Source organism: Myotis yumanensis, unplaced genomic scaffold (genome assembly GCF_028538775.1).
Source record: "Myotis yumanensis isolate MYYU_CA2020_CCGP unplaced genomic scaffold, mMyoYum1.0.hap1 SCAF_4, whole genome shotgun sequence".
In the NCBI taxonomy this organism is placed as follows: Eukaryota; Metazoa; Chordata; class Mammalia; order Chiroptera; family Vespertilionidae; genus Myotis; species Myotis yumanensis.
In genome coordinates, this window is record NW_027223755.1 from 24,499,404 (window position 1) to 24,518,570 (window position 19,167).

At 48.9% G+C, this 19,167-nt stretch overlaps 1 protein-coding gene across 2 annotated transcripts in view; it reads left to right on the forward strand.

Moving 5' to 3' along the window:
* PDZD2 (PDZ domain containing 2) overlaps positions 1 to 19,167 on the forward strand; it is a 326,315-nt gene that overhangs the window by 84,628 nt on the left and 222,520 nt on the right. For both annotated transcript variants that reach the window (XM_070411946.1, XM_070411947.1), the window contains exon 2: positions 9,077 to 9,153. The gene's annotated coding sequence lies outside the window, so the exon portion shown is untranslated. The remainder of the gene's footprint in view (positions 1 to 9,076; positions 9,154 to 19,167) is intronic.

The following is a 19,167-nucleotide window of genomic DNA, read 5'->3' on the forward strand; positions in this document are numbered from 1 at the left end:
CATTTCAATCACCCAGCAAGTAGTTAGTGAGCTGTTGTGCTGTGCCCAACACTCATCTCAATGCGGGGAACACTACCGTGGACAAAACAAAGGCCCTGAGCCCAGGGAGCCTGCCTACTAGTGGAGGAGACAGGCAGAAAACACAATGCACGAATATAGTTATAACCCAGACCCTCCTGCTCATGACGGGTGCTAGGAGGCAACCAAAGCGGAGGAGGAGCTGAATAGCAAGGGCCGCCATTCTCGGTAGGATATTTGGGAAGGCCTGAGTGAGTGACGTGTGGGGATCCACGTGGATTTGAGGCACAGGAGAGGGAACAGCCAGTGCAAGGGGCCTGAGGCTGGGTGCTTGGTAGGCACTCAGTAAGTATTGGAATGACAGCCGCTCTCCGGAGTGGAGAGAGGGGAGGCAGATGAGGGGAAGAGGTAGTCAGGTGCAGGGTTACTTAGCACTTTGAAAGCCACTGTGAGGACTTCAGATTTTATTCCAAGTATGATAGATGCTGTTTGGTGGAAGAGTATCATGATAAAATGGACTTTTCTCCAGTGTGGAGAATAGTCTCTGGGTTTAGGGCAGAGGGAGAGTGACTAGTCTGGAGGCTCTCGCAGAGGTCTAGGGAGGGGACTTGGGCTAAGATGGCATCAATGCAGATAATGAGGAGAGATTGGCCTCGGGGTGAATTTTGAGGGCAGAGACTGTGGGTTTTAGGGTGGGAAGCTAAATCTGAATTCCAAGGCGTATTCCTCAGCAACTGAGTGGAAAGAGGATGCTAAACCCCCGTCTTTGCTAATTTCCTACTTGTCAGTTCTCTTTCCATGAGGGCAGGGACCACGCCATATACTGGGTACACCCCTAGGCAGGGCCTGGGTCCCAGTGGGCGCTGCATTAAATAATGGAGTCCACAGCAGCCAGCACTGCCAGGTGGTAACACAGACATAGCCCCGTTTTGTGGTATCTGCATCTGGAGGTGGTTTGCGTGTTCCTGGTGCAGGGGCAGAGGATGTCATGAGGATGGCCCCCTGCTTCACTCAGTTGTCATCTGTGCATGGGACAGATGCACAGTGCAGTTAAGATGCTGCCTCTGCCACTGCAGGAGTTGGGCCGGGAGAGGAGGTGGGAACAAACCCAGCCGTTCAACAGCCCAACCCTTCTCTTTCCAAGTTTAGACATATTTGGGGGAGGGGTCCTTCCTGGTGCCCACACACCCTGGATCTTCTCTGCCTTTGCAGATACCCACCTTGTTCTCTCTCGAGCAGATCTCTTACTTCCCTTCTGCCCTTAGCAAAACCCAGCCCTTCCTCGAAGCCCATTCCAAATGCTGTTTCTTCCTTGTATGCAGCTTTTCCTGATGTTCCAGCCAGAGGCGGTTTCTGCCTCCTCTGAACCCCAGAGTGGTTTCTGCCTTTTATATGAGTCATCTTCTCCAGGGTTTTACCCAGTCCTTTGAGCCCAAATGCCCATGGGGAAGTGATGGGCCTTAATTTTATTTGAGTCCTTCCCCCGAGGCCCAGCTCAGTCCCTTGAACCCTGAAGGCACTTGATAAATATTACTCAAGTTGAAATTGACTTCCTGTGTGACATAGTTTCAGCAGCTGCAGGACACTTGTCTTTGAACAGAGATTAGGGTTAGGAATCAATCAATTGTATGTCTACCGGTATGTCAGACGGAGAACGCAAATAAATGAAGTAGGACAAGCATAAGAAAATTTTTGATAGAGACACCATTCTAAGGAAGATTTAACTTTTTGTAACCCTTTGTAAGACACTAAGTGGCCATGGAAGCAGGTTCTCTGTGGGAGGCAGCAGGGAGTGGTGGAGACTGGGGTGAACAAGAGAGCATGTGCCCATCCGTTCATCTAAAGTTGACAACTGAGCCTTGGCTCTAAACATTGTTGCCACGGTATTATTTCTGGATATTCTGATTTGTCAACAGAAGCTGCAAAGTCAGACTTTTTGCATGGAAAAATCTGATTTCTAGATGTTAGCAAGTGATCTCTCCCCCCCCTCCCCCCAACGAGCCACAGGAGGGCCTGGCTACCAGTTTGGTATCACTTATTTACATGTTAGGTTCCCCTCCCTGAGGGAAGTAAGTAAATTTCTTTTGAAATCTCCAGCTCTAACTGCTTTTCGGTAAAGGGGAGATGTTTGCATCTTGTTTTTCTTCTCTGGCATTTGCTTTCCATCGCCCTTTCCATCTGAGTGGGAACCCCGGGGTTACTATTATTAATCTGTGCTTGAGTCCCAGCTTCATGCGGCATAAGGGCTTCTGGAGCTTGCCTTGAACTCTGTGCAACGAGCTTTTCATTTTCCTCCAGGAGTGGTTTAAATGGAGGCTGCAGTCTTCTGCAAAGCATAATTGGTTTTAAATTGCAGGTTTAATAATAATGATGTTGGGCTTAATGTGGTGCCTTTCAGCCCCTGCCGGCAGCCCTGGCAGCCAGTCGCTGGTGGATGTGCACACTCTCCTCAGGAGGAAAAAGCTGTTAGGGACCGAGTCCCCCCTCCCCGTCCTGACAGACCGCAGGTGAGGGGGTCCTGTGCCCCCTCGCCATGGGCCACTGGGGGACAGGGAGGCTGATGGGCATCCCTTTGTGCCCAGGCATAGGGGTCTGAGCTGGACCCTTGAGGCTCTTGGTTATCTTTTCCCTCTTCTTCGCCTTTGGGTCACCCCGCAGCTCATTAGGAATTCTGTTGGAAGACCAGCAGAGAAACTCAAATTCCACTGCTTGGCTCTGCCTCAAAGGTTTAATTGGGAGGATGTATTAACTTCATTGGCTACCGCCAGGCTGCTGGCTTCTTTCTGTATTTTAAGTAACTTTTCCTCTTGTCCTCTTACCATGGCCATCAGAGCATGTCTTGAAAAGATTCAGCCTCGTACGCTGGTTTCTTCACATGAAAAGGGCTCTGGCTCCAAGTCAGAGAGCCGGTGTTCTCATTGGAATGGTCTGTAAGAGCTTAAAAGGGGACTCACCTCTCCTTTCCATGGCGGATGGAGGAGGAGGTCGGAGGGCAGCCACAAAGGTCCCTGCCAGCGCTTGCAGTGGATGATTTACGTGTCTCTGTGAAGTGACACCAAGCTCTTCCTTGAGGGAAATCCGGTGTGTTCAGGAGGCAATAAAAATACCAATCTACATATGTTAGACAACAGATAGCTGAGGCTTGGACAAGGGCGGGCTTGTTCAGCGAAACTCGGCATTTGTGTTATAAAAAGCGTGGAGAAGGATGCTGGTGCTGTGTGATGTGGGGCGTCCTGCCGGAAAATTACAGGCGGCGCAGGCAATGACAGGGTAGCAGCAGCCCCGCCGCTGGTGCCCGCCCTGCGGACACACCACAGGCGCTCAGACCTTGTGGTCAGTTCACCATCGATGGCGAGCAGCTCCTCGTTTGTGCTGGGTTCTGGGCTGTCTTGGCTCCCAGCACCGTTTCTGGAGGGTTTTTTGTTTTTGTTGTAGACAGGGAGCAAATTACAACGTGGGAAGAGTGCCTGGGGGTGAAAGCGGAAACATGAGCCTGGAGTGTCTTTGGGCCTGGAAGTCTGCGATGGCCGATGGCCGTGTGACCAGTGTTTGGGGGAAGCTGGTATTTGCCAAGTTTGAAGGCAGCACAAGGAGGACACCCTATTTTATACAAATGTCACCTACAAAGAGCTGATCAGAGAGCTGAATTCTTGCTTCCCTCTCTCCTGCCGTAAGCACTCAGCTCCAGCAGGCTCCAAGCCCGTGTATCGGTAGGCTTTGGCTATCTAGATCACCTTCCTCTTCTTCTTTCCCATCTTTAGGTGGTGTGCTATATCTTTCGCAGGGGGAGATAAGCAACAGAAGTTAACAGGCTTTGTTCTCTCAAAGTAAACACTCCCCCCCCCCCCCCCACTTTTAAAAATATATTTTTTTATTGATTTCAGAAAGGAAAGGAAAGGAGAGAGAGAGAGAGAGAGAGAGAGAGGGAGAGAGAGAGAGAAAGAGAAAGAAACATCAGTGATGAAAGAGAGCCATTGATCGGCTGCCTTCTGCACACCCCCCCCCCCTGGAGATCAATCGAGCCCACAACCTGGGCATGTGCCCTGACCGGGAATTGAATGAACTATGACTTCCTGGTTCATAGGTCGACACTCAACCACTCAGCCACACCAGCCATGCTCAAAGTACACATTCTTAAAAAGGACTGAACATAACAGGAAGGATAGATTCAGTGGGAAGGGAAACCGAGCCGCCTTTTCCACAATCTCCCAATCTCTCGGGGCGATGGACTAGCAGCTTCTATGTGGTCAGTGTTAGCAGCTGGTGAAGACAGAGGGTGTGGCAGTGCAGGGAGGGAGGGGAGGAGAATGAGTCGTGGAGGCTACGGCAGAGAGGCTGCGTATTTACTGCGCTAGAGTTAGACGTGGTCAGAAACAACTGCCCACATCGACTCCAGTTCTGAGAATTAGGGGCAAAATGTTGGGGTCTAGGTTTGACGACAGAAGACTATGGCCTTCAAATTTCTTCAAAAATCTTGACTGTTACATTGCTGGCTACTCACATGTTAATGGCTGTGATTTAGACCTCCAGGTGAGCCTGGGACTCACCAGGCGTGGGGCAGGGACAAGGTTGGTTCTGATGGGGGAAGGCAGGGACAGCGGTGAGAGAAGGGGACTGGGGGAGGTGTCTGTGCCGAGCTCAAGGTCGTGGCCGCATGCTTCCCATTGGTGTGGTCTGGACAGGGAGCCTGGAGTGAAGGTGGGGTTGAGAAAACCTGGATTTTTCTAAAGGCCAGTGTACACTCTTGAGACAGCTCTCTGCGGGCAAGGACCGTTTCCAGTTCTGTCCTCACACATCCCAGCACCCATCGACCAGTATTATCATTATTATTGCCTATTTGGTAGATTATCAAATAAAAGGAAGGGGGAGAGGTGCTTGGGAAGACCTCACACAGTGCTGACCAGCCATTCCCTCAAAGCCCACATGGAGTCCTGTCGCCACTGCAGGGCTGTGGCTGGGTCAGCAGTGGGTACACAATACTACTTGGTGGAGTAACACAGTTTCTCTGCCTGTTTGAAGCAGAAAGATAATTTATCGGAAGATGTTGGGCACTCCACAGAGCCAACGGGGAACTGAGGAAGGGAGAGTCAAGGTGGTTGGGAAGACGACAGCCAGGGTCACTAACAGAGAAAGTCTGGGAGACACTGCACCCAGTCAGCATCCAGGGCCTTCATCCTCCTGCTCTGTCTCTCAGTGCTGCCCCCTGGAGGACTCCTGCTAAACTGCTCTCCATCTACATATTCTCCCTGAAGATCCAAAGACCAGAGTGAGAGCACCATGCCTCCACCCACTCGTGAACTTGGGTCCTGGCAGTCCCTGCTGTGGCTAGGATGGAGCAGAGTGTCCATGCCGGGTGGCCAAGTCAAAGACACAGTGTCTCCTGAGGCAGGAGTTGGAAGAACCCTTGGTGCAATGAATAGTCCAGTGAATTAAGCAAACATGAAGGAAGAAATAAAAACACCACTGTATATATTTTAGAATTTTATTTTGTGTCAAATCAGAGTCAACAAGCACCAGCAGGTTATAGGGCATTAAGAATATATTAATGGCAGCTCCCAGGGGCTATGACAGCTTGCTGGCTGATTGTTGACACTGCACAGTCTCAAGGAAAAGTCTCAAAGTGAAAGCGAGTGGTCAAGGTGGTTTTGTTGTGGGTTCAACCCAAGCCAGAGCACCGCGGTGAGAGTCATGTCCAGGCAGCCATTCCCCACCAGCAGCATCAACTCTCAGTCCCTTTCTTTCCTGCTGAGCCGCTAGCTGTGCTGGGCTGTGTTCCGTGGGCCCCACACAGGGTGGGGGATCAGCGGGACCTGTCAGCCAGCCTTGCGCCCTATAAAGTGCTCTGGCTCCTGAGGGGGAATCAGCTCTTGTTTTTATTGCACTGTTAATTCCAGCTCCTGCCTGTCTCCCTAATTCATTCCACATGCCTAGTCCCTCTGCCCACAGCAGTGACTGCCCCGGCTGGGGGCTCATCTGTCTTGTGCGTCTTGTCCGCCAGTCTGCTGGCAGCTCTGTCCAGGAGCCCTCTAGGTTCTCAGGCGGCTCTCCCAGGGGGAGTCCCCTCCTGCTCTCGATCACACTGCATTCTAAACTTTTCAAGGGCCTGGGCCTCAACTTCTTTTTTTCTTTTCTTTTTTCTTAAGATTATGATTGATTGATTGATTTTTAGAGAGAAAGAAAGGGAGAGGGAGAAAGAGAGAGAAACATCTATGTGAGAGTGGAACATCAATCAGTTCCCTCCTGCAGGCCCCTACAGTGGGATCAAGCCTGCAATCCGGGCATGTGCCCTAACTGGGAATCAAACTGGCCACCTTTCTGTACATGGGACAATGCCCAACTATTTTATATCTTCTCTGCCACTTAGCAGGGCTCAACAAATTTTGTTTAATCAGTTTGAGCACCTTGGAAGGTTACCTGCCTTAAAACCACACCTGGCCACCGCTGGGAAGCGCAACACCTTAACCTTTTCCCAGTAGAAGTGCAGTTAGGGTTGGGCAGCCCTTCAGCACAGGACGGTGCTGAGTGAGGGGATGTCCCAGAGCTGGGCAGACACAGGGAGCATGGAGAGGAACCACGGAGGAGAGGCCACACCTGGACATGGCATCGGTGTGGTTGTACCACTCCTGGGCTGGGGAGGGCCGACAGGGGAGCGGGGACATGATGGGAGGGCGATGGGAGTGCCCAGGACAGGGATACTTGGTACAAGCCCATAATCACGTCATCTTCAAGTTGAGGGTCTTCCTTCCTCCCTCCCCTCCTCATCTTAACCACCTCCTTCATCTTCTCTCTGTAGAGGCAGAAGGGCAGAGAAGGCACCCCCAGGAGGATAAATGTGTCCATTTCTGAATCTACCCATTTCTTCCCAAAGTATGGGAAGTGTGGGGTCCCTGCCTAAAAGCAAAACGGTAGAGTCATCAAGTATCAGAGAAAGAATTCTGCTCTTCCCCAGCGGCCTCCCACCTCTCCCTCCCGCGTGTTCCCTGGTTACAGCGTGTTCTGGTCCTGCCTGCCTGTGTACCCCACTCCTTCCTCCTCCTCCTCCTCCTCCACGTCAGTGTTTCAGCAGCTTCTCACCCTCTCTGCTGTTAGCTCTGCCCCAGTTCTCACCCCATTAGTAAGACCCTTACAACCCGAGATGGGCGAGCCCCCACGCCAGCTCTTCTAATCATGGCCCCCACCTCCCTTTGTCGGGGCCCACCCACTCCCCACGTTCTTACTCACTGCTGTTATTTCTGGGTGCCTGGGAGGGAACAGCCTGAACTAGCTGCTGCAGGATCAACGTGTACTGGGACCACCCTACTCATGTGTTTTATATAGGATGCGTTGAAAAGCTGGTAGTGCACACACCCTGGGCTCATCCAGGAGGCTTCAGGGGGGCGTGGGGCTTCCTAGTGGGAAATAAGAAGATCAGTTCTTTATTCCTCACCCAACACTTGGGAGTAGGCTGATGTGCTGGGGAGGCAGACAGATTTCTTCAAAAATCTTGACTGTTACATTGCTGGCTACTCACATGTTAATGGCTGTGATTTAGACCTCCAGGTGAGCCCGGGACTCACCAGGCGTGGGGCAGGGACAAGGTTGGTTCTGATGGGACTAGAGGTGGATGTCAAAGAATGGGATGAGTATGAATTATAGAGTCCTGTGGCCCTTAGGACTGTTAGGTGCTTTTTAAAAAGGGCGGGGAGGGAGAGTATAGTTTGTGAAAATACAGTTAAACCTAAAATCTCTACTGAGGGACTTCTCGGGAGCGTTCATAGGCTATGTTTGCTGAGGGCAGGGACTGTGTCTTTGTTGTTTATTCCCATGCCTAAAAATGACCAAAAGTGAGTATATGCGGCATGAAATCCCAAAAAGGATATGGTTTATGGCATCTTCCAACCTTAGGGCTCTGCATTTGCAAAGCATCCCCTGGGAGAGGCTTGAGGGCACCCTGCTCTAGGTGAGGCAGGTGGAGGAGGGATGGGGAGGGTGTTTCTTGGCCATTATTTCATCTTTTTAAGGAAGCAGACCAGAAGTAGAGGAGGGTTGCCCTTACTGGAGAAAGTGGCCACTGGGGTGGTGGCTCTTATGTTGAACTCAGGCACAATTGCATTAAAAAATATTTGTACTGAGCATCTAATGTGAACTCACTGCAATCCTTAGGTAGTGTTTAGACAACATGCTAGGCCTGAACAATAGTGAACCAAACACAGTGCCTGTGAAATAACTTTAGGAGTTTCCATGAAACAGGCCGGAAGGGATGATCAGGAGCAACACAGGCAGATGTGATTGGCAGTCAAGGAGTATGATGCCAGCAGTAAGCGCTATGAACAGCTGAAATAAGAGAGAAATTGGACGTGCCTAGGGTTATCACGAAGACATTTGGGAGAAAGTGGGACTAGAGGTGGATGTCAAAGAATGGGATGAGTATGAATTGTAGAGCAATAGAAAGCCCAGTGGAAAAGGGGGGAGGAGACAGGCCTAAAAGTCCAAAGTTCAGTGTGGTTCCTAGATATGTTAGGTTGGAAGATAACAGCAGAGCCACCCACTAGAGATGTCCTAAAGGTACTTGGAAATACTATGTTGAAGTTTGCATGAGAGATCTCAGAGAAAAAAACGAGAGCTAAGGGCTCAGAACTGCCCCTGATACTTTCTGGCATTCTATCTCAACTAGGGAGAGTAGAGGGATGCTGGGGTCTATAGCTCTGGGGAAGCAGGAAGGCTGAGTTTGTGCACAAGTTGAAGCCTATGAAGCAGACATTAAAGGATCAAGTATATGAGCCAAAGAGACCTTACGGAAACTTCGTGAATCAGAATGTCTGGGAGCCTGGACGTCTGGATTTCAAACAGGCATCTGATGGGATTGTTATGTACATGATCCCTTGAAGACCATGTCTCTTGGCTGACAAATCTCAGGCCAGTCAGTTCAATGTAACAATGTTCAATGTTAAGTGGGAGAAATCCCACTTAAATATCAATGGTCTATCAATTCATGCATTCTGGCTTAATATGCACTTTTGTACTTTCTGGAGGTGGATGAAAATAGTTAACTCATTGTAATTTTTCATTGTACCAACAGGTAACTGAGAGGTCTGGGAAGTTGTGTTGAGGCACCCTGGCCAACTGATATCAGACAAACTGCTGGATATCTGTCATGTGAGTTGATAATTTTTAAAGTCATGAGCAAAATAATAGAATAGACTATACTGATATATCTATTTTAAAAACCAGACTGATTTAGCAGCAATGTCATACTGAAGTGATGACCACATTCTCTTGATTGTATGTTGGGGTAAGAGGTGATCTGAAGGCCCTAATGTGAGTGTACTGGGGATCTGACACTTGGAAATCACTGACATAATAGCAAGACTTGGCGGATAGAGTCCAAGAAGCCCAGGCCATGGGCCAAAGTTAGAAGTCAACACCAGCAGGCATACGGACAAGGCAGGGTGCTGGGGGTAAGGCAGGCACATAATTGAGCAAGACTAATTCTCTTGTGTGCAGAAGATACATGAAGCATAAAATTCATCATTTTAAAATACAATTCGGTGGCATTAAGTACATTCACAGTGTAATGCAACCATCACCACTATCTAATTCCAGAACTTTTTCATCATCCCAAAAGGAAACCCATACCTATGAAGTAGTTCCTCCCAATTCCCTTTCTTTCCAACCCCTGGCACCAATAATTTGCTATTTGTCTCAATGGATTAGCATATTCTGGATATTTCATATCAATGGAATCATGCAATATATGGCTTTTTATAACTGGCTACTTTTACTTAGCATTTTGATTTTAAGTGTAATGCATGTTGTACCATGTATCAGTATATCATTCCTTTTCGTGGTTGAGTAATATTCCACTGTATGGATATTCTGCATTTTGTTCATTCATTCATCAGTTGATGGGCATTTGTATTGTTTCTACTTTTTGGCTATTGTGAACAGTGCTGCTAGGAACATTTGTGTGCAAGTTCTCTTTACACACCTGTTTTCCATTCTTTGGGATATATACCTATGAGTGGAATTGCTGGATCATATGATAACTCTGTGTTTAACTTCTTGAGGAACTGCCATGGACTATTTTACATGACCCCCAGCAATGTAAGAGAGTTCCATTTTCTCCACATTTTCACCAACGTTTGTTTGACCAAGACTGATTCTTGTTGTAAGAGTTTCACAGCCACATGCTTCTTCGAGGACCAGGCGCTGCCCCTAGTGGGTCAACCTTCAACTGTCTTCAAGACCCAGATCTCTGTGATGCTGGTCTGATAACCACCATGATGGTGACTGATAGGAGGGCAAGCTTCATGAAGTTCAGTTACTCAAGCTTAATTCATGACTCTGCACTTACAATTCACAACCTCCACACTTACATGGGATCCGCCTTCTGCACAGTCACTCCATCTGATGCCAGAGCAGGCTTTTCCCTCCCTGTGGTGTGACTGTTCTACACTTGAACTAGTTCACAGTTGTGTATCAACTTCCGTGGAAACCACGTGTCATGTGGTTGCTGAATGCAGCTGGCTGTGTGCCGTCATTGGCCACAAATCAAAGCTCATTAGATGGAAGCAGTAAATAATATCAGGATTGGGGAGGGAGTCCTGAACTTGAGAGATAATGCAGTCTGCTCTCTCTTGTGTCCTTCCCACCTGGGGTGTTCTCCTCAGCTGTTTAAACTTGGCCTGACATTTACAGGCATTTTTCAGGCCTCCTCCCCCCTGCTGCCCCTTATCCCTCTACCACACACTTCCCCTCAGCAACGAGCAAACTGGGAATAATTTGACTTAAAATCAAGGTGGAGCTCAGTAGAGTGGATAATTAAGAATGTGGTTTCTTAAAGCACTTAGGGAGTTATGAGAAATCAGAAATGTGTTTTTCGTTTGAATAAGAGTTAGTGGTCTGTGAGGGCAGTGACTGAGACATCTTTATCTGTGTTCTCGGAAGCTGAGAGGCTCTGAGAAGAGCCCTCAGTAACTCTTAGTGTCAGGGTGAACCCTGCCCGCATCAGCAAGACCTTGCTCCTCCCCATGGAGACCCCCATGCCAGGCGCCACAGCCATCCTCCAGCCCTGCCACCAGCCATCAGGCTGACCTGCGTCCCAAGGAAAGCAGTCCCCAGCCTTTCAGGCCAGTCCCCAGCATGCTGCATGCCATCCACGTCAGCCACGGAGCTCTGCCCTTACACTATTCAGTTTCTTGATTAGAGCAGACCAAAAAGAAATAAACTCACCAAGCTCCACAACCACCCGCTTTCCACAGAGAGAATGCTGTTCAGGAGCTGGCCTGGAGGGAGAGAACCAAGAGGGGACGTACCACTGGCCAATTCTTCATATGAATGTTAATGACATGTGTGTGCTCTTAAGTGTAATTTGAAAGTAGGAACATGGAAACTTTGAGGAGACCAAGAGGAAGTAATGTCAGTGATGGTGGACTAGGAAGCCTCTGACCTTCCTGTCCCCATGGGGACATCAGCTCAACAACTGTACGTGGACGGAGTCCTTTGTGAGAAATCCAGTTAAGAGGTTCCTGCAAGCCAGTAACTCGAGACCAGCCCATTGAAACTGTCATGGGACTGACTACAAGTTGGAAATAGCCAACTGCATGCAGTCCGTCTTCAGAGAATTTGGACATATAGGAAAGGAGACATCCCACTGATAGTAAAATATACACCAACGTGTAATAGGTCCAGCAGAGACCTCACTGAAAGGAGGATGGTCTGGCTGTGGAATTCTAGGGAGAGGGGCATTAGGGAGACGAGTGACAGAAGTCCAGGGCGGGCACCTGCTGTCCACCCCCTTCAACACTTCTGCTGACGAGGACCAGAGTGTCAGAGCCCAGAGAGGAAGCCACTCTGCTTTTCTCACTCCCAAACAACACCTCCTTCCCTAATTTAGAGTTTCAGCCTTCATCCTTACACCCTAAACCGAAAATTGGGAAAGGACTTTTTATTGTTTTAAGTGAAGGATTTTGAAGATGGTGATTTAAGTTATAATGAAGATAAAGAGCAATTTCCTGCCCACCGCTGCTGTCTCTCTTTTCCCCTTCCTCCCCCCTATTCTCTGAAAAATGCAGCTCGAGAAAATCTGACCCTGGGGAGTGGCGGATGTGAGAAAGCTGTGCAGCCTGAGCTGAGAGGCAATTAGCTGTCCCCAGCAGTCTCCGTGCAGGCAGAGGCGCGTCCCCAGGCAGGAAGACATCACGGTGATTTAGTTCTGTGCTGGCTGGTTTGCTGACAGCGTGCTGTGTGTCCTGAGGCCCCATAAGAAGTGGCTGGCCAAGACTGAGGTCACCACTTTGCCCAGCTGGACCGTATCTTTGCAGTGACCAAGGGTCAATGAGTAAGAAAGAGAAGGCCTAGTGGGCTGTGACTTTGACTATGTAGCCAGCCATGAGCTGTTGCTCAAGAGTCGAATGGGTAAATTAAGATTATGCCTGCTTGGGTTTTGCTGGGCACTTTCTTTATGTTGTTGTTTTTAAAGCCCAAACTTTATTTTATAGTACTATATCCTCTAATGTGAAACTCGTATATCTACATCTGAAAGATGATAATAAATAAATATAAAAAACTCATTCCTTGGTCAGATGAGTTTTAACAGCTCTGGGTTAAGCTTAAACAGGTTTCAGTGGTCCAGGACTCATGAGAGACGGCAGTAGGGATGGTGACTTTAAGAAGAGTGTGCGGTGGACAGCGATTTTCACGTATGTGATCAGGGAAGCCCTTTTCAGGAGGGAGGCTCTCGAAGGCGTCGTTTGATAGAACAACCGTGCCCGCTCAGTGCCTGCTCTTCTGGTCAGAGGCCTTGTCTGTCTCAGTTGGCTTTTCACACTAGATGACTCAATATTTTGTGTTCATTTCTCTTCTATGTGCTGGGGGTGGGGTGCTTTGTTTTTGTTTGTTGTTTCTTTTGTGTGTGTGTGTTTTTTTCAAGAACTTGACCCATTTTGACAGTGTTTTATTTAAAAAATCCATCTGCTAGCTTGAAGTAAGAGGAGGACTATTTAAAATTTCAGCCCAGCCAGCGTGGCTCAGTGGTTGAGTATAACCTATGAACCCGGAGGTTCACGGTTCGATTCCTGGTCAGGCCATATGCCCAGCTTGTGGGCTCAATCCCCAGTGTGGGGAATGCAGGAGGCAGCCGACGGATGATTCTCTCTCATCATTGATGTTTCTATTTTTCGCTCTCCCTTCCTCTCTGAAATCAATAAAAATATATGAAAAGTGCCCCCCCACCCCAAATAAAATAAAATAAAATAAAATAAAGGTTTCAGATAGCCTCATATCACCTGCTGTTTTAACAATGAGGAAACGAGGCTCAGAGAGTGAGACAGTTGCCGGTGACCTCACTCCCGGCCAATCAGTGTAGGGCCGTGCGGGATGGCAGTGTAGTCCTGACTGCTAGCTCAGGGTCCTTCTCCTTCGACCGTGAGGACATGGCTCCTGGCTTGTCTCCTGTTTGCTCTTGATGCATTCTTCCTGAGCGGATTTATCCAGGCCCTTATGCCAACTGTTGTTTAGCCATTTTCACTTTGTCCAGTTTTGAGAAGAGAGATTCTCTGCCAAATAGTTTTGGTAGCATACCTGAAGGCGGACTAATACATTGGGAACGACTAGATCTACTCTTTGGAACACCTTCTTCCTGGCTAGTCTACCTTTTTACCTGTGAGGTCAGCTCTTCCTTCCAGAGTTGTCATTGCATTCAGAGGCCGGGCCAGCCAATGGCAGGAGGATGGGTGGTGCCACCCGCATGGAACTGGACCTGGAGTTAGGTCTCTGTCCGCCAGGTGAGCTTTCATATCCAGGGGGACCAGCAACAGCACACTGTGGTGCAGACAAACAGCTGGCACCAGAGTCTCCAAAGGCTGGTGGAACTCAGTGGCGGGCCGGCTGGCAGCTTGCAGCTCATCCCTGCCCGGGTGCGAGACAGAGCGGGATTCCAGATGCTGAAACTAGCAAGAGATAGATGAGGCTTCGGTGGGTAGAACTAGGAGTGTGATCAGAACTTAAACAGGAAGGAGGATAAATTGATGCCACTGAGCAGCTCTCCAGTCTTTGCTGCTAAATGTCACAACTGCACTGAGAAATACACATGGTGCTGAGCAGGGACCAGGATGGGGGGCCAGAGGGAATCACATGGGCGCATGTAAGGGGAATGGAGAGGCAGAGGCTGAGGATGAACAGCACGCTCTGCTCCCTCCACTGTAACACTTGGAGCCCTTGTCCTCGTCTTCACTCTCACAAATTCCTGAAAGGTGGGACAGTGGCTGTTTTGTTCACCTTTGTGTTGCCTGAGCACAGTGCTGCCTCAGAGGCGCTTGGTAACTACTTTCTGAATGAATGAACGAGAACTATTTAGTAGTAGTGGAGATGGAATTACGGGAGGTGATACTCAGGAGCTGACCCAGCCCTTACATTGCTGAAGGCCGTGCAGCTGGTGCTCCTTACTCTGGCGCAGGGACTTTCTGGACCTCGTGAGTCCAGCTCATGTCTGAGTCAGTGTTGACCAGACAGCCGGGATGTGGCTTGAAGCTGCACTAACCTGGATAGAAGCAAACACAGTTGGGTCCAAGGCTGCAAGTCTGTTTCTATTTTGGACAATGTATTGTGTAAGTGTTGAGCGGGCTTTCTCACCTCACTGAGGACGAAGGGGAAGCTTTGGATCAGAACCCTAGGGCCAGAGGTTGGGCCAGCAGCGACATTTCGAAAGTCACCAAGCAAATGTGTACCAACTATAAGTTATAATTTGGAATTTCACTCTTAGAAACAGACAGCAGATCAGACATGAAAAAGTGCAAAGCCTCCAAGGTAAAAAGAGCGGGGAGAAGTCAATATCAACTTAATTTTGAATAATAGAGCCAGGTTTCCACCCTTGCTGGGTGCTTGGTTTTTATCTCTAAATCGTTCCTCCTGATACGTAAAAAACCCCGTTGTGTGCTGATTCACTGAAGAGTTGGAAGAAGGCAATTAATTTTTAATGCAAAATGCAGAGTTTGGATGTACCTGAGTGGGCTTGGAGTCGGGCAAGATTCCAGGCCGCCCGGAGCCTGTGGTCCCCGGACTGGGCTGTGCTGAGGACCTTGGGAGGCACTTCGCTCATCAATAACATCGTGATTCCTGTTGATGAAACCTTTCGCACAGAGGGCAAATGCCTTTCCAGGGACCAGATCTGGCTCTTTCTTTCTTTCTTTCTTTTTTTTTCCTTGTGCTCAGTGAAAGTCTCTCATGAGTCCCACAGCGGAGTCTTTGTACCTCCCGTGCCCTTGTCGGTCATTTCACCAAGACTCATGTGCTCTGGCAGGCCGAGGCGGGCTCTCCTTTCCCAAAAGATGAAAAGCATGTCACTGAAAATATTAGTCAGGCTCAAGGAAAAGCTTTGTGAGTTCTGCATAATCACAAAGAAAGAGAAAGTAGGTCACATTTGCAGCCTGTTCTGTTTGTGAAAGGAAAAGAAAAGAGGATGAAGAAGAAAGTGTCAGATCATTTAGTTTTATCACAGCTTCTTAAGCCAGCCCGATCTGTGTCAGAGGCTCGGGTCTGACACCATCTTTACACCCTGGGGCTCCCACAGGCTTGAAGAAAGTCTCCCCAGGCGGGCTCAGTGAGCCGGGGCGCCAAGGCCCGATGGATGGGTCCGATGGATGGGTCCCTTGTGTGTGCTTCAGAGCCTTTGATTTGCAGCTGAATGGCAGGCATTTGGACTTGAAGAGAGTGTTTTGGGGGCATCTCTGGGGTGAGGGGATGCATCCTGAGAGTTGCAGCCTCAGGTAACACTACGGCACTCCCAGGTCCCAGTGCACTGCCTGCTGTTGGGTGAGGAATTGGAAACAGGGCTGGAATACTCAGATGGTCCAGAGGAGTCAGCAACTCCCCTGATTTATAGGCCTGTGGGATGTCATGGACCAGGCCAGATTCCTTGAGAGAGGTGCGAATAGCAGTGGCCACCCCAGAATAGCCTGGTACAAAGGAACCTAGTGGCTTGGAGCACTCTACACACTTGCCTGCAGAGGGAGGCTTCTGTGCAAAGTACTGATGCAGGGCACCTTTTTTTTTTTTTTTTTTTTTTTTGCGGAAGTTGTAAAATCTGCATTTTGTGTATGTGTATGTAAAGAAGAGTGTGCGGTTATTAGAGAAGCTTGCTGTTGAAGGAAACACCACAGTGGTGCAGTTTGTAAAGGGAAGAATTCTTTCGTTGTGCAAATAAGCACAATTTAATAGAACTGCTTGGGGATGAGCTTTGAGGCTAATGTGTTTGCTGTTCACCAGTTGGGAACCTCCATGACAATAGGTGAAGTTCTGCCACTCTGGATTGGACAGGAGAGGACATAGAGAATGACATAGGCATTGTCTCTTCATGGGAAGATTGAAGACTCTTGGCGATCCCAGTGTGTGTGCATATTGCAGTATACTTTGGTGCTTATCTCGTGTGTAGCTACCTGGTCTTCCTAGGTTTTTCATCAGCATCTTTAGTCACACTGAATCAGACAGACTGTGCACGGGCATTAAGTATTACAGTGTGTTACACCCCAGGTGGATAGGGGTTTTTTGGCAGTTTCCAGGACCACCAAAGTCGATACAGCCTTGCGTTGTGTGGAGAGGCAGAGGCTGTGGAGGTAGCACAGGGTCTGGCAGGCCTATTGCTGGATTGGCCTGAGTCCATGGACAGGAAACCTAAGTCAACTAGGAGGCGGGTACAGGTAGGGGAGCCAGGTCCAAAATTGAAAACGATTAGATCATTTCCTCACCGTTAAAGCAGGAGCTGTGGTAGACCAAAAAAATGGGAGTATGTCATGAAGCCAAGGTCATCTGCCTGCCAAGTCCAAGGACGGTTGAAACAAGAGGGGATGTGGGCGTAGTGGGATGACCTGGCTCCTCCACTCACTTCTGCCTGAACTTTTCCTCCTTGGGCCTCAGTTTCTTCAACCTCTTAAATAACATGGTTAGATAGGATGAGTAACTTACTTACTTTTTTTAAGTAGTGGCCATCTGCTCCTGGCCATGTGACTTTGGACCACTCGGGCTTTCTGTGCTGGGCTGATGTCTGTTAAATTGAGAGAACACCCAACTGTGAACTCTTTTCTGAAACAAAATTTTGATAAGAAAGCACAATGGGCAAATCAAATACAAGTGGGCATGCTCCAGTCAGCACTGGGGACTGCGGGGAGGAGCCGGACTGGGCACCTGAGCCCCAGCTACTTACATATCTAGGTGGTTCCTTGACCCTCTGGCAACAGCATTAAAAGATACTGGATTGGATAAAAATTTTAAAACTCTTCTACTCAGAAGGTTGGTCAACAGCTGCCTTTTTCCTAAAGCTGTTCACGATTTCCCAGATACTTTTGCCTGGAGGGCAGCCCCTCCTGTTTGTAGAAGGGTCCTATCTGCACAGGGTCAGGCCGCTCTGTCAATCACAGGCCAGCCAGATGTTTCTGCAGGCCAGCTGAGTAACCTGAGCAAGGAGGCCCTCGGCCAGAGCTGGACCACACTGGGCACACACGCCGTCCACTGTCTGCTTGAGGAGGTACCATGGAGCGTTAGACAGCCCTTCCTGACCCAGCCTTCTCGTCTTCCCGTGAGGCAGGGGAATTTGGAGGCAGCAGGTGGGCCTTGAGATTCACAATCTGTGGAACTACTAGGAAGAATTGAAAGTGGTCAAGAGGCAACACCTGCAATAATTTCAGCATTTACACAAAGTTTCCTGTACAGGCAGTATGTGGGAAGTAGGGAAAGCTGGTGGAATCTTACCTTCCTGTAGAGACCATAAACTGGCTCCAAAACCAAGTTAAATTAGGGTTAGTAGCCCCCTTTCCGTTACTCCAAAAGGCTGTCTTGGATTTCTTTACTCATAAGAAAATGGGAGCTTGAATTTTATTCTAACTACTAGAGGCCCAGTGCATGGAATTCGTGCACTGGGGGTGAGGTGGTCCCTCAGCCCAGCCTGCACCCTCTTGCAGTCTGGGATCCCTCACTCCTTTCAGCCCGTCTGCTCTCTCCTTATGGCTTGCCTTGCTGCTCCTTAGCACTGCCGCGGAGGTGGGAGAGGCTATGCCACCGCAGCTGCGCTCGCCAGCCATGAGCCTGGCTTCTGGGTGAGTGGCGCTCCCCCTGTGACAGCGCACAGACCACCAGGGGGCAGCTCCTGCATTGAGCATATCATAGCAGCTGTTCGTTCTGCCATAAGGGTGGCTTAGGTTTTATTATATAAATACTGTTAGAAATTTAGGGTCCCACGAACCGTTCAATATAATTGAGAGGGAAAAACCCTGAAGTTCAATATTAATACCTGGGTTGTTGTCCCAGTTCTGCTCGATGTGATTTTGGGCTAGTCAGTTGGGCTTTCTGTGCTGGGTTGATGTCTGTTAAATTGAGAGAACACCCAACTATGGCAAGGATATAGTAATATTTCACTAAGATGTGAAAGGTTGAGATTGGTCACCCTGTTCTACAAACAATAGGAATGGCCAATGTGCGGCTAGTGAAACCTGATATGAACACCTGGAGAGATGATGTTGTTCCTTCTACAGAGCCTGGGATCACATGGGCTGAAATTCCTGCTATCCCTAGCTGGTCATTGCTCCTCTGTTAAGCCACCAGTAACAACAGCTTTGCACCCAGGGAAGAGGACCCTAAGCCACTCAGTGCCACTGCTGAGCCTCATGTGGGCTCTCTCCACCTGTAGCCTGAAGTCTGTTCTTATTACCAGGAGTTCTCTCTGCCTGGGGGTATCTCAGTAGTTTGGGATTTCAGCACCACCCTCTGCAGAGAATAAAAACCTAGGAGGCCAGGGCAGGAAGAGATTAAAAAAGAGGAAGGAGGGTACAGGGGTGAATCAGACAGCTCAGAAGGAAAAAGAAGGTTGGTTTTTATACATTGAATTCATGTTCATTGTAAAAATAAAGAAAGAAAGATTTAAAAGTACTTGTTAGTCTCACCACCTAGAATCAAAAGGGTTACTTCCTGACTTTTTACACACACACACACACACACACACACACACGCGCGCGCGCGCGCACACACACACACACATTATTGTGTATATAAATAGACCCTTAAAGGAAAAGGTCATACTCAGTGGTGTGCTGGTTAGTGTTTAACAAACGGCTACGGGAGAGGCTGTCCTGGTTTGCAGCATTTGCCAATTTCCATGGTGTAAATGTTCCCACCATGGCTGAT